At 37.2% G+C, this 14914-nt stretch overlaps 1 protein-coding gene and 1 non-coding gene across 3 annotated transcripts in view; both read right to left on the bottom strand.

The window, feature by feature from the left end:
- Positions 1-14914, bottom strand: part of LOC136027384 (uncharacterized) — a 131431-nt gene that overhangs the window by 95934 nt on the left and 20583 nt on the right. The gene's annotated exons all lie outside the window — the stretch shown is intronic.
- Positions 13303-13374, bottom strand: Trnae-uuc (transfer RNA glutamic acid (anticodon UUC)). Its single transcript has one exon. It is a non-coding gene; the product is annotated as a tRNA-Glu (tRNA).

A 14914-nucleotide genomic window follows, 5' to 3' on the forward strand; every position in this document is an offset into this window, starting at 1 on the left:
GAATTTAGCATAAAAACCTGCATTAGGCAAGTTTTACCAAAAAAATAAATCAATAAATAAAAAATTTAAAAATTAATAATCAGAGAATTGGTATGGAACCTATTCTTTTTCAGACTGGAATTCAGCGCTTTTACGAAGCCGAGATAGCCAATAGGAAGTTTTTGTTTTGTAAATGCAATGATGAGGTATCGTGACAGAGGGTCAGACATGTTCATAGAAAGGGAGGGCGTCTTCGAAAAGACATGTACTAGAATTTTTTTTCGCGAGGTAGTAAGTTTCAGGAAAGTTGTCAAAGTCCGTCAAAACCTCTGAAATCTCCACATTTTTGAGTACCAAGGCTGATAGGCCCTACTTTGAATATAGATACCTCCAGGCTCTTAATTGTCCATTCATTGATTCACTGACAAATATTCCCCACTCCAAAACAAAACAGAAATTCTACGAAAGAAAGTAATCTTACCGAGCAACAGAATCTAAAATAAAATCTAAAAAAAGCAGTATAAAAATCTCCTATTTACTTATTTAAAGCAAATAACAATAAAACCACAAATGCCAAACATCAGGTCAATCATAACAATAAAAGACCAACAACACAGCAATATAGAAATGAACTTACAAAATTATCTCCAAAAAAAGATTGTTTTCCCGTCACTTCCAACACTAATTAGAAACACACTGCTGACCTAAATAAATTTTTTTTCTCTTGGCGCAAAATCTTTTAAGAGGGACTAGTATGTCTATTTACAAACAAAACAAACCATAGACACTGAAATTACTAGAAAAGAACGCAAAATCTAAGGTAGAAATTAGTGTCAAAATGAGGGACTAGTTACTCTAGATTATTAAACTAAGCAAATTTTCCCGCAAAGTCGAAAATTTTGGACTTCAAAAAGCTCATTTTTGTTCTTAAAAAGTACAGTTTTTGCAAAAAAGCGGCGAGAAAAATTTATGTCATCGCTTCAGGCATATAAAAAAATATTTGGGGGGGGGGGCAGGAAAAGAAAGCCTTTGATCGAACAGGCAGTGTTAGTTAACAACAACTAACTGATCATTAAATGAAAATTATAAGAATTGCGGGAAAATTAGAATTTTAGAAATGACTGGGCCCAGAGGTACGCACCTACGCAACTCGCTTAGTTTTCCACATAAATTGAATCAATAAAAAAGCAGGCGGACTTGGTCTTTTAAGCAAGAAACGGCAAATATACCTAGGGCATCCAAAGATCAAAATACTACTTCTATTTTCAAAGCGTATTTAACGATTTTCTTGTTATTTTTCCATTTTGAAAATTTTTGGGCAAGCTCATGTAATTTTTATTCATATTTTTTTAAAGTCGGAGTTGACTTTCATTTTATTTTTATTTTTATATTCGACTTTCAATATTCATTTTTTGAAAGTAGGAAGATCAAACAATAATTTAGACTAGCATTATCCTAAAATACAAAACCGTTTCGTTTCATCGAAGTTTGTGACGAGTATTTTTAATATCTTGTTGATCTTTGGGCATCCAAAGATCAAAATACATTCCTTGCAAAAAAACAAGTATATGAGAAATTGCAACTACAAGCTACTACAAATTCCACGCATACAACAATTATCTAAAAAAAAGCACATAACAATTTGTCTATGTTACACATTCGAAACAAAGGGCTTATATCCATACACTGTTTAACGCTTGAAAATTAAACCTTATTTTTTACAGAGGATTTTCCTAAGGGTGCTTTTCAGGTAACAGCGAGGGTCTTCAAACTAGTATCAGGGGTTCTTCTTATCCTTCCATGTTTGAAGGTATGTCTGCAGTAACAAATAGAGAGTTCTTAGAACTCTCTTGGGATGGGGGTTGGGATTGGGTGATTTTCAACTTATTTTATTTCTTATTACCCATTGTTTCTACTTTAATTGTATTTATCGGCCCTTGTTTAGTTTTTTTGCCTTCGCATTTTTTTTTTTTTTTTTTTTGTCAGTATTTCTTCAAGACAGAAGAAGCACTTTCAACAGACGTAGGCTACGCTTTTTATTTGTTTATATGACAGTAGGGGCGTAATTTCGTTGAAATCCTGGGGGGAGGGAAAAGTTGGAGCCAATTTTCCCACGTGAAAATAAACAAGTAAAAAATGAGCCATATAGTCAGGGGGCAACTTCCCTATAGCAAATTACACCCCTGCATGAGAGACAATTAAAATATTCATCAACCACTCAGAGCCCAAGTCCTCAGTTTTCGCGCAGCAGAATATGTATTTTTTTTTTTAATTTAAAAAAGCATGCAACATAAATAGTTTGGATGAAAATTATTATAGTTTTTTCATAAGAATGGCTTTCCTTTCTCCAAAGCTTGTTTTCTCTTTGCTAACCGAAACAAGTTATAAGTCCCTGAGTTAGAAACCATAGATATCCTAATCTCGTCTTACAAACAATGTAAATTTCTAATGCAAACTGTTAAAAGCATTCATTGTTTCCGGGACTTAAGACACACATATTAGAGTTTTTAGCAAATAAATACTAAACCCAGTATCAACAACTTGATGAAGTAGAAGATAATTTACAAACGGTTTAGTACGAAAATGTGCACATCACGTGAAATGATCTTTACAAACCAATGGGCATTAGTTCAGTTCATGTTTTACTTTATTCTTTATTTATTTATTTTGGCAATGCGACCAATTGACTTTATTTTCAAATTTTCGCGCATACTACAAAGATAAAACATGTTTTCCATCAAACACCGAATGACTACTCCAAAAGTCAATTTGGCTAAGTTCATATTGAACTGAACATCAAACATAACAAAAAACACCCAAAAATCCTAGACATTTTCTAGTTAGAATCCAAACTGACAGTAAATTTTCTCCCTTATTTCATGCCTTCTCATTAACTCATATTTTTCTAAAATCGTTTTAAGTTCTAGCTTGAAAATACTCAAAGTAACATGTAAAAATTTTACACCATACTCTGAATTTCCATCAATGGACTTTCGATTTTTTTTTTAAGCCAAAAAACTGATGTGTAACAGGAACAGAAAAACTTCCATTTGATAAGACATCAAACAGTTCGGGGTAGCGAACTGTTAAGCCACAAAGAATTGGCTTTTACGCTGACTCCAAATACATAAAGTTCATTAAGTTTAATATTACCCATCAAAAGCTACGAGGACGAGGACATTGGCATGATTTTCTAAAAGGAGGGAAACATCCTCAAAATGTCAAGCAATCTTAACAGAAAATCATACTACCCTATTCTGGATATCAGAGAACCTTTATAGAGGTTTCAATCTCTTATCTGAAAAGATGTAGAATTTTGTACTTTTTGCCAGAAGAAAGACCATAGATGCGTGTTTTTTCTCGGCAGTGGTGATCTTATCGAGTCAATGTTCCTAGAAGACTGACGTAGGGCTCATCCCAATCGATTATCAAAAGTACTAGTACCCCTTTAAAGTGACAAAAAAATCGGAGGGCAACTAGCCCCCTCCCATGCCTCTTCTTTCCCGAAAGACATCCGATCAAAATTTCTAGACAGCTACTTGATTCAGCACAGTTGAAAGGTCTAATAAATTTGCCTTTGAGGAGTGGGCTTCAAGTTACGCAATTTGCCTATTGTTCAAATATACGATTTGATTTGGCGGGGGATTTCTGCAGAGAGGGGGTCCTGGGGGGAAAGGGGGAATTTTCGGTTGGGAGGAAAGTTTCTGGGGGCTATTTTAAGGTGAAAATTTACACAGTGAGAGGGAAGGAGATTTCCTGGCATGATTTGAAAAACAGTTAGAAATTAAATTAAAAAAAAAAACAAGTGTTTCCCACTGAAAGTAAAGAGCAGCATTAAAACTTGAACAGAAAGCACTCCGTATATGAGGGAGAATACCACTTCCTCGACTCTCACTCTTTATGCTGAAGTTTGACTATTCATAACAATCCTTTAAGAAAGACTGCTCTCTCATATATGGAATAATTTCTGTTCCTTTTAAATTTCAATGTTCCTCCTTAATTTTAGTTGAAAAGAAAACTGGTTTTTTCTATTTAATTATAATATAAACATTCATACCTAGTTTTGGCTAACCGTATAAGAAGAAAAATGTACATCTACAAAGAAAACCCAAACTACGCTCGACTTTTTTGATTTTACTCTATTTTTCTGGATGCTTCAATATTTGGGAGCCTAATGTCTCTTTAAACCACTGCAGGGTGGTGGTAAGCGTGAACCCCAAAACAGATTCCTGTAACACCCTAGAATCACTATTTTGGACCAGCTTGTGAAATTGAAATGGACAATTGCGTGGATTGAGCCTTAGAAACTGTACCAGAAGTGCCAATCCTAACCGGAGGGATTGTAAAATTCCAAATTTACTGGACAACAAATAGTTTCCATTGGCTCTCAGTAACACTTTCACGAAAGGCATAAAATAACACTTTCCTTTCAATAACTTTACGTCAGTAGAAAAGGTCTCTGATCAGTTGAAAGTAATGTCGTGCGATTACTTTCATCCAATCAAAGACCCACATTTGACTTTCATCCAATCATCAACATTCGACTCTCCTTCTAGGCCCTCACTGTCAGATGGAAGTGAATATGGTTGTCGCACAAATAACACTTGAGATAGGGATAAATGCTTTTACTAGACAATGAAAAACGATGACAAAATTTTGGATATTTTGTTCCTCATGTTTTAAATTGTTCCCATTATATTCCTTAGATTTAATATATCCCCTAATTATATAAATCAAAGACCATTTCATTATGCTTCTATTTTGGTACTTCTCGTACAGTTTTTTATACCTACCATGCATGCGCATGTGCATTGACAGTACGGAAGCGCACAGGTCCAAAATACTAATACTTGTGTGTTTCATTTTTAAAGTGATCATGATACATGTAGAGCACGTTCGCTGCACTTTAGTAACATAAAAATGTTACGGAAAGACCTACTTCGCTTTCTTCTTACTAAAATTTCTAGTTCGTATGAAAACAATTTAAGACACGTGAATCGTTCAAGTTATTTTTATGAGCGATATGATCTTGAAAATTTTCCCAGCAATAAAAATCCTTCTAAACATTTAATAGTCTTTTCATCAAACAGTTCGTGGTAACGAACTGTAGCAAGGAGCGACCAGGCTCAATAGTAACCGAAACTCTAAAAAATGGAATTTTGATACCAATAGTTACATCAAAGAATGAAATTTTAATGCTGATTTTAAATATATAAATTTCATCAAGATTAGTCTTACCCATCAAAAGTTAGAAGCCTGAGAAAATTTGACTCATTTTAGAAAATAGGGGGGAAAACCCCCTAAAAGTCATACAATCTTAACAACTTAATAAAAATCACAAATCACAAAATCACACCATCAGATTCAGCGTATCAGAGAACCTTATAGTAGAAGTTTCAACCCCCTATCTACAAAAATGTGGAATTTCGCATTTTTTGCCAGAAGACAAATCACGGATGCGTGTTTATTTGTTTTTTTTTTTTGTTTCTTTTCCAGGGGTGATCGTACCGACTCAGTGGTCCTAGAATGTCGCGAAAGTGGCTCATTCTAACGGAAATTAAAAGTTCTAGTGCCCTTTTAAAGTGACCAAAAAAATTGGAGAGCACCTAGGCCCCCTCCCACGCTCACTTTTTCTCCAAAGTCACCGGATCAAAATTCTGAGATAACCATTTTATTCACCATAGTCGAAAAACCCAATAACTATGTTTTTGGGGACGACTTACTCCCCCGCAGTCCCCGTGGGAGGGACTGCAAGTTACAAACTTCGACCTGTGTTTACATATAGTAAAGGTTATTAGGAAGTGTACAGAAGTTTTCAGGGGGATTTTTTGGTTTGGGGGGGGGGGGTATTTGAGGGGGAGGTTTACCGGGGAGGATCTTTCCATGGAGGAACTTATCATTGGGGAAGAGACTTTCAATGGAGGGGGCGCAGGATTTTCCAGCATTATTTAAAAAAAAACAATGAAAAAATAAATATGAAAAGTTTTTTCTACTGAAAGTAAGAAGCAGCATTAAAACTTAAAACGAACAGAAATTATTACGCATATGAGGGGTTTACCTCCTCGTAATACCTCGCTCTTTAGGCTAAAGCATTTTTAGTAATTTCAACTATTTATTCTACGGCCTTTGTGATTCAGGGGTCATTCTTAAGGAATTGGGACAAAATTTAAGCTTTAATGTAAAGAGCGAGGTATCGACGAGGGGTGAGCCCCCTCATATACGCAATAAAAACATACGAATATAAAAGTTCGTTATATAATTTAATTCGTAAGTTACGTATATTTTTTACTTATGAAAACATTCGTAGAAAATTATAAGTTATAGCTGCCTTTTTAAGTAATCAAAAAATTGGAGGGCAACTAGGCCTCCTTCCTCGCTCCTTTTTTCTCAAAATCTTCCGATTAAAACTATGGGAAAGCCATTTAGCCCCAAAAAATTAATATACAAATTTGGTTTTAATCATTTATCTACGAAGAGCCAAGATCAAACCATGCATTAATTCAAAAACGTCCAGAAATTAAACAAAAAAAAACAAGTTTTTTAAATGAAAGTAAGGAGCGACATTAAAACTTAAAACGAACAGAAATTACTCCGTATCTGAAAGGGGCTGCTCCCTCCTCAACGTCACGCTCTTTACACTAAAATTGTTCACTGTTTTAAAAAGTAGATTTAAGAGAAAGAGTCAAACTTTAGCGTAAAGAGCGGGGCGTTGAGGAAGAAAAGCCCCTTTCAAATACGGAGTAATTTCTGTTCGTTTGAAGTTTGAATGTCGCTCCTTACTTTCATTTAAAAAACTTGTTTTTTTTTTGTTTAATAGCAAAAAGCCCAGTTCGCAGGCTAGGCCACCTCGCTTCTCTCGGCAGGCAGTGCCAAAGTGTCCTAAATGGCCGTCGCTTCGGCTAAGGAAATGCTCGGTCATTCAAACTTTGGAAAATAGGACTATAAACAAAAAAAATATGTAATATGTTGGTGGCTTGAATATGCATCTAAACATTGCATCTAGAAACGTGAAATTTTCTTAAAACAATCTTGGAGATGTCGTGATAAGAAGAGAAAACCAGTCACTAGATCAAATAGCTTTCATAACGTCACTAGATCTAATTTTAAAAGTATCATTAGCACTATGTTTGAAAGACGAGAAAGAGAATAAGCATTGGAGGGAATTTTAGACTGAGCTGCAAATATGATAAGAGACCCCCGTTCAAATAAGAACTGTTTGAAGCGGTCCTCCTCAGACACTTCCCCTGAACTTGAACAAGAAACCTCAGTACTCGTCGATCGGCCCCGGACTTTTAATGGTAACTATATTCCTAGACTGGTTTTACAGTAGCAGCTCTTTGCCAACTCAGAAAGTCACTGAGCGAGTTGAATGAAATTTCCTGGAAATTATCAATGCCCAAAATTGGGGACTGCGAAGGGATTTTCACATTTTCCATGTTTCTAGCTTAAATAGTTTACCTTATTATCCGGTATATACACCATTGCACAGGTAGACACACATTTGAACCCATACAAGCACAAATAAACACACACCTGGTTTGTATGTACGACATGCGGTCAGACGCTTACACAGAGGGTCTTTAAGACCTCCACGGAGATAGTATAATTCCTTTTGTAATAGGTTATAGTTTCCATGTAATTCGCCTTACATATGATAAATCCGCGAATTTACCCTCCCTTAACTGAAAATACCGACTGGCCTGAGCATGTTTGCGTTTAATTTGACTATTTTCTAGAAAAGCAATCAAAGGATTAAAATTTACTAACTATTGTCCTGTCACCTAGCCCTAATTTTTATTACTTTTCCTGGAAATGGTGAATTAGGAAAAGGACAAGACTTCTGCGACTAGACTGCGTATACTGATTTTGAAGCAAACCGCCTCAAAAGCAGAAGAAAGGGTTGCCCACAAGCACGTGAATTTTACTTTATAACATTACAAATACCATTCTGGTACAAGAGGTAGAAAAAATTTGTTCGACATAGAAAAACAATTTAGACCAGAAAAATTTGAAAGGAATAATAAACAAGAGCTAAGAGCTCATATGGCACTTGTGACGAGGCAAGAAGAGCTAAGAGCCAAGAGATCATATGGTATGAGCTCTAGCAAAATTCTAAGAATCAATAGATTGATTTAAAAGGAAAATAAGAGGCTTAATGCCGGTCAGGATTTAAAATAAGAGCTCTGAGTCACGATGTCCCTCTAAATATCAAAATTCATTAAGATCCGATCACCCACTCGTATGTTATAAATACCTAATTTTTTCTAATTTTTTCTCTCCCTTTAGCCCCCCAGATGGTCGAATCTGGGAAAACGACTTTATCAAGTCAATTTGTGCAGCTCCCTGACACGCCTACCAATTTTCATCGTCCTAGCACGTCCAGAAGCACAAAACTCGCCGAATCACTGAACCCCTCCCCCCCAACTCAACCAAAGAGAGCGAATCCAGTACGGTTCCGTCAATCGCGTATCAAGGACATTTGCTTATTCTATCCACCAAGCTTCATCCCGATTCCTCCACTCCAAGTGTTTTCCAAGATTTCCCCCTCCAACTCCCCCCAATATCAAAAGATCTGGTCGGGATTTGAAATAAGAGCTCTGAGACATGAATTCCTTCTAAATGTCAAATTTGATTAAGATCCGATCACCTATTCATAAAATAAAAATACCCCAATTTTCACGTTTTCCAAGAATTCCGGTTTCCAACTCCAAATCCCCCAAATGTCACAGAATCTGGAAGGAATTTAAAATTAGAGCTTTAAAGCGCAAGACCCTTCTAAATATCAAATTTCATTAAGATCTGGTCACCCTTTCGTAAGTTACAAGTGCCTCAATTTTCAAAATTCCCCCCCCCCCACTCCACCAAAGAGAGCAGATCCGGTCCGATTATGTCAGTCACGTGTCTTAGACAGGTTTTTATTCTTCCCATTCAGTTTCATCCTGATCTCACCGCTTTAAGTATTTTCTAAGATTTCCGGTTCCCCTCAACTGCCCCCCCCAGTTACGCTGGATCCGGTTGAGATTTAAAATAAGAGATCTGAGTCACGAGGTCCTTCTAAATATGAAGTTCCATGAAGATCCGGTCACTCCTTCGTAAGTTAAAAATACGTCATTTTTTCTAATTTTTCAGAATTAACCCCCCCCCCCCCATAGAGCGGTTCCGTTCCAATTATGTAAATCGCGTATCTAAGACTTCTGATTATTTTTCCCACTAAGTTTCATCCCAATCCCTCCAATATAAGCGTTTTCCATAATCTTAGGTCCCCCCACCCCAAACTCCACCCAATGTCACCAGATCCGGTCGGGACTTAAAATAAGAGCTCTGAGACACGATATCCTTCTAAATATCAAATTCCATTGAGATCTGATCACCCGTTTGTAAGTTGAAAATACCTCATTGTTTCTAATTTTTCAGAATTAACCCCCCCCCCAACTACCCCAAAGAGAGCGGATCCGTTCCGGTTATGTCAATTTATGTATCAAGGACATGTGTTTATTTTTCCCACCAAGTTTCATCCCGATCCCTCCACTCTAAGTGTTATCCACGTTTTAGGTTTCCCCCTCCAAACTCCCCCCCATGTCACTAGATCCGGTCGGGATTTAAAATAAGAGCTCTGAGACACAATATCCCTCTAATATCAAATTTCACTGAGATCTGATAACCCGTTAATAAGTTAAAAATACCTCATTTTTTCTAATTTTTCAGAATTAACCCCCCCCCCCCAACTACCCCAAAGAGAACGGATCCGTTCCGGTTATGTCAATCCTGTATCTAGGATTTGTGTTTATTTTTCCCACCAAGTTTCATCCCGATCCTTCCACTCTAAGTGTTTTCCAAGTTTGAGGTTTCCCCCTCTCAAATCCCCCCCCAATGTCACCAGATCTGTTCGGGATTTAAAATAAGAGCTCTGAGACACGATATCCTTCTAAATATCAAATTTCATTGAGATCCGATCACCCGTTCGCAAGTTAAAAATATTTCATTTTTTTAATTTTTCAGAAATACCCCCCCCCCAACTACCCCAAAGAGAGTGGATCCGTTCCGTTTATGTCAATCATCTATCTAGGACTTGTCTTTATCTTTCCCACCATGTTTCATCCCGATCCCTCCACTCTAAGTGTTTTCCAAGTTTTAGGTTTCCCCCTCCCGACTCCCCGCCCCCGTCACCAGATCCGGTCGGGATTTAAAATAAGAGCTCTAAGACACGGTATCCTTCCAAATATCAAACTGCATTGATATCTGATCAAACGTTCGTAAGTTAAAAATACTTCAATTTTTCTATTTTTCCGAATTAACGGGCCCCCCATTCCCTCCCCACAGAAGGTCAAATCGGGAAAACGACTATTTCTAATTTAATCTAGTCCGGTCCCTGATATGCCTGCCAAATTTCATCGTCCTAGCTTACCTGGAAGTGTCTAAAGTAGCAAAACCGGTACCGACAGAATTTGCGATTGCTATATGTCACTTATATGTCACATATGACACCTACCAAGTGTCAAACAAGAGCTAAGAGCTCATATGGCACTTGTGACGAGGCGAGAAGAGCTAAGAGCCAAGAGATCATATGGTATGAGCTCTAACAAAATCCTATGAATCAATAGATTGATTTAAAAAGGAAAATAAGAGGCTTCATGCCGGTCAGGATTTAAATAAGAGCTCTGAGTCACAAAGTCCTTCTAAATATCAAAATTCATTAAGATCCGATCACCCACTCGTAAGTTATAAATATCTAATTTTTTCTAATTTTTCCTCTCCCTTTTGCCCCCCAGATGGTCGAATCTGGGAAAACGACTTTATCAAGTCAAATTGTGCAGCTCCCTGACACGCCTACCAATCTTCATCGCCCTAGCACGTCCAGAAGCACCGAACTCGCCAAATCACTGAACCCCTCCCCCCAACTCCCCCAAAGAGAGCGAATCCAGTACGATTCTGTCAATCACGTATCAAGGACATTTGTTTATTCTATCCACCAAGCTTCATCCCGATTCCTCCACTCCAAGGGTTTTTCCAAGATTTCCCCCTCCAACTCCCCCAAATGTTAAAAGATCTGGTCAGGATTTGAAATAAGAGCTCAGAGACATGAATTCCTTCTAAAAATCAAATTTCATTACGATCCGATCATCTATTCGTAAGATAAAAATACCCCAATTTTCATGTTTTCCAAGAATTCCGGTTTCCACCTCCAACTCCCCCGAATGTCACAGGATCTAGTCAGAATTTGAAACTAGAACTTTAAAGCACAAGATCCTTCTAAATTTCAAATTTCATTAAGATCTGGTCACCCTTTCGTAAGTTACAAATACCTCAATTTTCAAAATTACCCCCCCCCCCCCAATTCCACCAAAGAGAGCAGATCCGGTCCATTTATGTCAGTCACGTATCTTAGACAGGTTTCTATTCTTCCCATCCAGTTTCATCATGATCTCACCGCTTTAAGTATTTTCTAAGATTTCTGGTCCCCCCAACTGCCCCCCCCCAATTACGCTTGATCCGGTTGAGATTTAAAATAAGATATCTGAGCTACGAGGTTCATCTAAATATGAAGTCTCATGAAGATCCGATCACTCCTTCGTAAGTTAAAAATACGTCATTTTTTCTTATTTTTCAGAATTACCCCCCCCCAATTGAGCAGATCCGTTCCAATTATGTAAATCACGTATGCAAGACTTCTGCTTATTTTTCCAACCAAGTTTCATCCCAATCCCTCCAATCTAAGCGTTTTCCATCATTTTAGGTTTCCCCGCCCCAAACTTCCCCCAATGTCACCAGATCCGGTCAGGATTTAAAATAAGAGCTTTGAGACACGATATCCTTCTAAATATCAAATTTCATGGAGATCCAATCTGGTTATATCAATCATGTATCTAGGACTCGTGTTTTTTTCAACCAAGTTTCATCCTGATCCCTCCACTCTAAGTGTTTTCCAAGTTTTAGGTTTCCCCCTCCCAACCCACCCCCAATGTCACCAGATCCGGTCGGGCTCTGAGCCACGATATCCTTCCAAACATCATCCGATCACCCGTTTGTACCTTAAAAATACCTCATTTTTCTAATTTTTCAGAATTCATCCCCCCCCCCAACTACCCCAAAGAGAGCGGATCCGTTCCGGTTATGTCAATCATGTATTTAGGACTTGTGCTTATTTTTCCCACCAAGTTTCATCCCGATTCCTACACTCTAAGTGTTTTCCAAGATTTTAGGTTTCTCCCTCCCAACCTCCCCCCCAATGTCAACAGATCCGGTCGGGATTTAAAACAGCAGCTCTGAGACACGATATCAAATTTCTAAACATCTAAACATCAGATTCTAAACATCAAATTTCATTGAGATCCGATCACCTGTTCGTAAGTTGAAAATACCTCATTTTTTCTAATTTTTAAGAATTACTCCCCCAAACTACCCCAAAGAGAGCGAATCAGTTCCGATTATGTCAATCATGTATCTGGGACTTGCGCTTATTTTTCCCATCAAGTTTATCCCGATCCCTCCACTCTAAGTGTTTTCCAAGATTTTAGGTTTCCCCCCTCCAACTCCCCCCAGTGACATCAGATCCGGTCGGGATTTAAAATAAGAGCTCTGTGACATAATATCATTCCAAACATCAAATTTCATTAAGATACAATCACCCGCTCATAAGTTAAAAATACTTCATTTTTTTTATTTTTTCCGAATTAACTGGCCCCCCACTCCCCCCCCCAGATGGTCAGATCGGAAAAACGACTATTTCTAATTTAATCTGGTCCGGTCCCTGATACGCTTGCCAAATTTCATCGTCCTAGCTTACCTGGAAGTGCCTAAAGTAGCAAAACCGGGACTTTAGGTTTCCCCCGTCCAACTCCCCCCAATGTCATCAGATCCGGTCGGGATTTAAAATAAGAGCTCTGAGACACAATATCATTCCAAATATCAAATTTCATTAAGATCCAATCACCCGCTCATAAGTTAAAAATACTTCAATTTTTCTATTTTTTGCGAAAAACGACTATTTCTAATTTAATCTGGTCCGGTCCCTGATACGCTTGCCAAATTTCATCGTCCTAGCTTACCTGGAAGTGCCTAAAGTAGCAAAACCGGGACTTTAGGTTTCCCCCCTCCAACTCCCCCCAATGTCATCAGATCCGGTCGGGATTTAAAATAAGAGCTCTGAGACACAATATCATTCCAAATATCAAATTTCATTAAGATCCAATCACCTGCTCATAAGTTAAAAATACTTCAATTTTTCTATTTTTGCGAATTAATATTGGTTAATATGGCACTTGGTTAATACCAAGTGCCATAAAAACAGCCATTCGGTTAAACCAATCACTCAGAGGAAAAAATTTCCCATACCGGGAATCGAACCCGGGCCTGCTGGGTGAAAGCCAGCTATCCTAGCCACTAGACCATATGGGAGGATGTTAGCTAAACATATGTGGAACAATTACATTAGAAATTTTGCTATACTTTTTCATCCTTTGTTTTCAAAAGTCAATTTTCAGGAGTACTAGGCCCAGTTAACCAGAGCTATCCCTAAACTACTGCCTGTTATAGATTTAGAGGTGGGCCTCTCCAGCAGGAAACCCAATAAATTCTGAAAAACTACTAGGAAAAACTCTAAAATATTTACTTCTATCATTCCTAATAGCGCATCACTTTACTTTACCCCTTCCCCCAGTGTTCAAAAACACAGCATAAATTATATTTAGGCCTTCTCCATGAATTTTCCTGTTACTTGTTCTAAAGTGTATTGGTTCACCTTAAAAAATAATATAAGTAGGTATTTTATAATTTTTTCTTAAATCTTCAGGATTTTACAGTTTCCTTTTTGAGAGGCCAACAAATAAAATAATAAGACTACCTACTTCTTTATCGGAGTAAAACCCGTTTGCTCTTATGAGTTTCCATACCCTTTGGTTGGAAATGGGGCGCCAAATGACAAACATGTAGGGGCGAATCTATGCCTCTCTAAATTCAAACCTATGCCTCCACATCCATCAAACTTACGGATTCTTTTTTTTTCAAAAATCTAGAAAGAGCCATTTTGCTATTGTATTTTTCTTCTTTTTTTTCAATGAAAATACCAAAAAAGTTTTGTGTGCTTTATCGGATTTTGGTGACTTTTAACCAAAAATAGAATGTTTAAAATTCAGCGAAGGGGCAAAAAAATGTAAGAGGGCAATTACATATGTGTAATATCTTAGATACTATATATAGTAATTTGGGTTATATATTCACACATTAGGGGGTGGTGGTGGTGGTAATGTTAGGTTAGGGGCGTTGTCCGCGTACTTAAGCCCCCAACCCCCTAATATATAGATGCATAGCCCAAATTATAGTATTATATAAACTAAAGGTTATGTGAAGGTTATATTTCATTAGGATTAACCTAGCTTCACTTATTGGGTATGGTTCGTTTAATTAACAAGTAGCCTACCTTGATAAACATTTACTGCATATCAGGCAAATAAAAGTTGACTTATGTTTTAAAGTACAAGCATATATAAAAGAGAGAATTCCTGGAAGTTCAAAGAGTTTCGGGTTTCTCTATGCTATAATGATAAAAAATAAACATCTTCGAACAGTAAAGGACAAGTCACATTCTAGCTTTAAAAGGATAAATCCCAAATTTATTTGTGGTAAACTCAGTTCATTTTTGTTTGGCTTGATTATTGATCTTACTTTCCGCTTGTTTAAAGTACCATTTATGCTCCAGGTTTTTAAATTCATCTTTTATTTTCCGTCAAAAACCGTTTATTCAGATAACTAGACAACTTGGGTTTGTACTCTCTTATACATGGAATACAGAAAATATATAATTTCAATAATTTGGAAATATTGTTTTAAGATTAATTTCCCTTCTTATTCAAGCGTAAAATCAGGAAGTAGCGTTTCCATTTTTTTTTAAACAAAAGCTAGTCGATTTTATTCTTGTGGTGATGAAAAATCAGAGACG

The sequence above is a fragment of the Artemia franciscana genome, chromosome 5 (assembly GCF_032884065.1).
Source record: "Artemia franciscana chromosome 5, ASM3288406v1, whole genome shotgun sequence".
Taxonomy (NCBI): Eukaryota; Metazoa; Arthropoda; class Branchiopoda; order Anostraca; family Artemiidae; genus Artemia; species Artemia franciscana.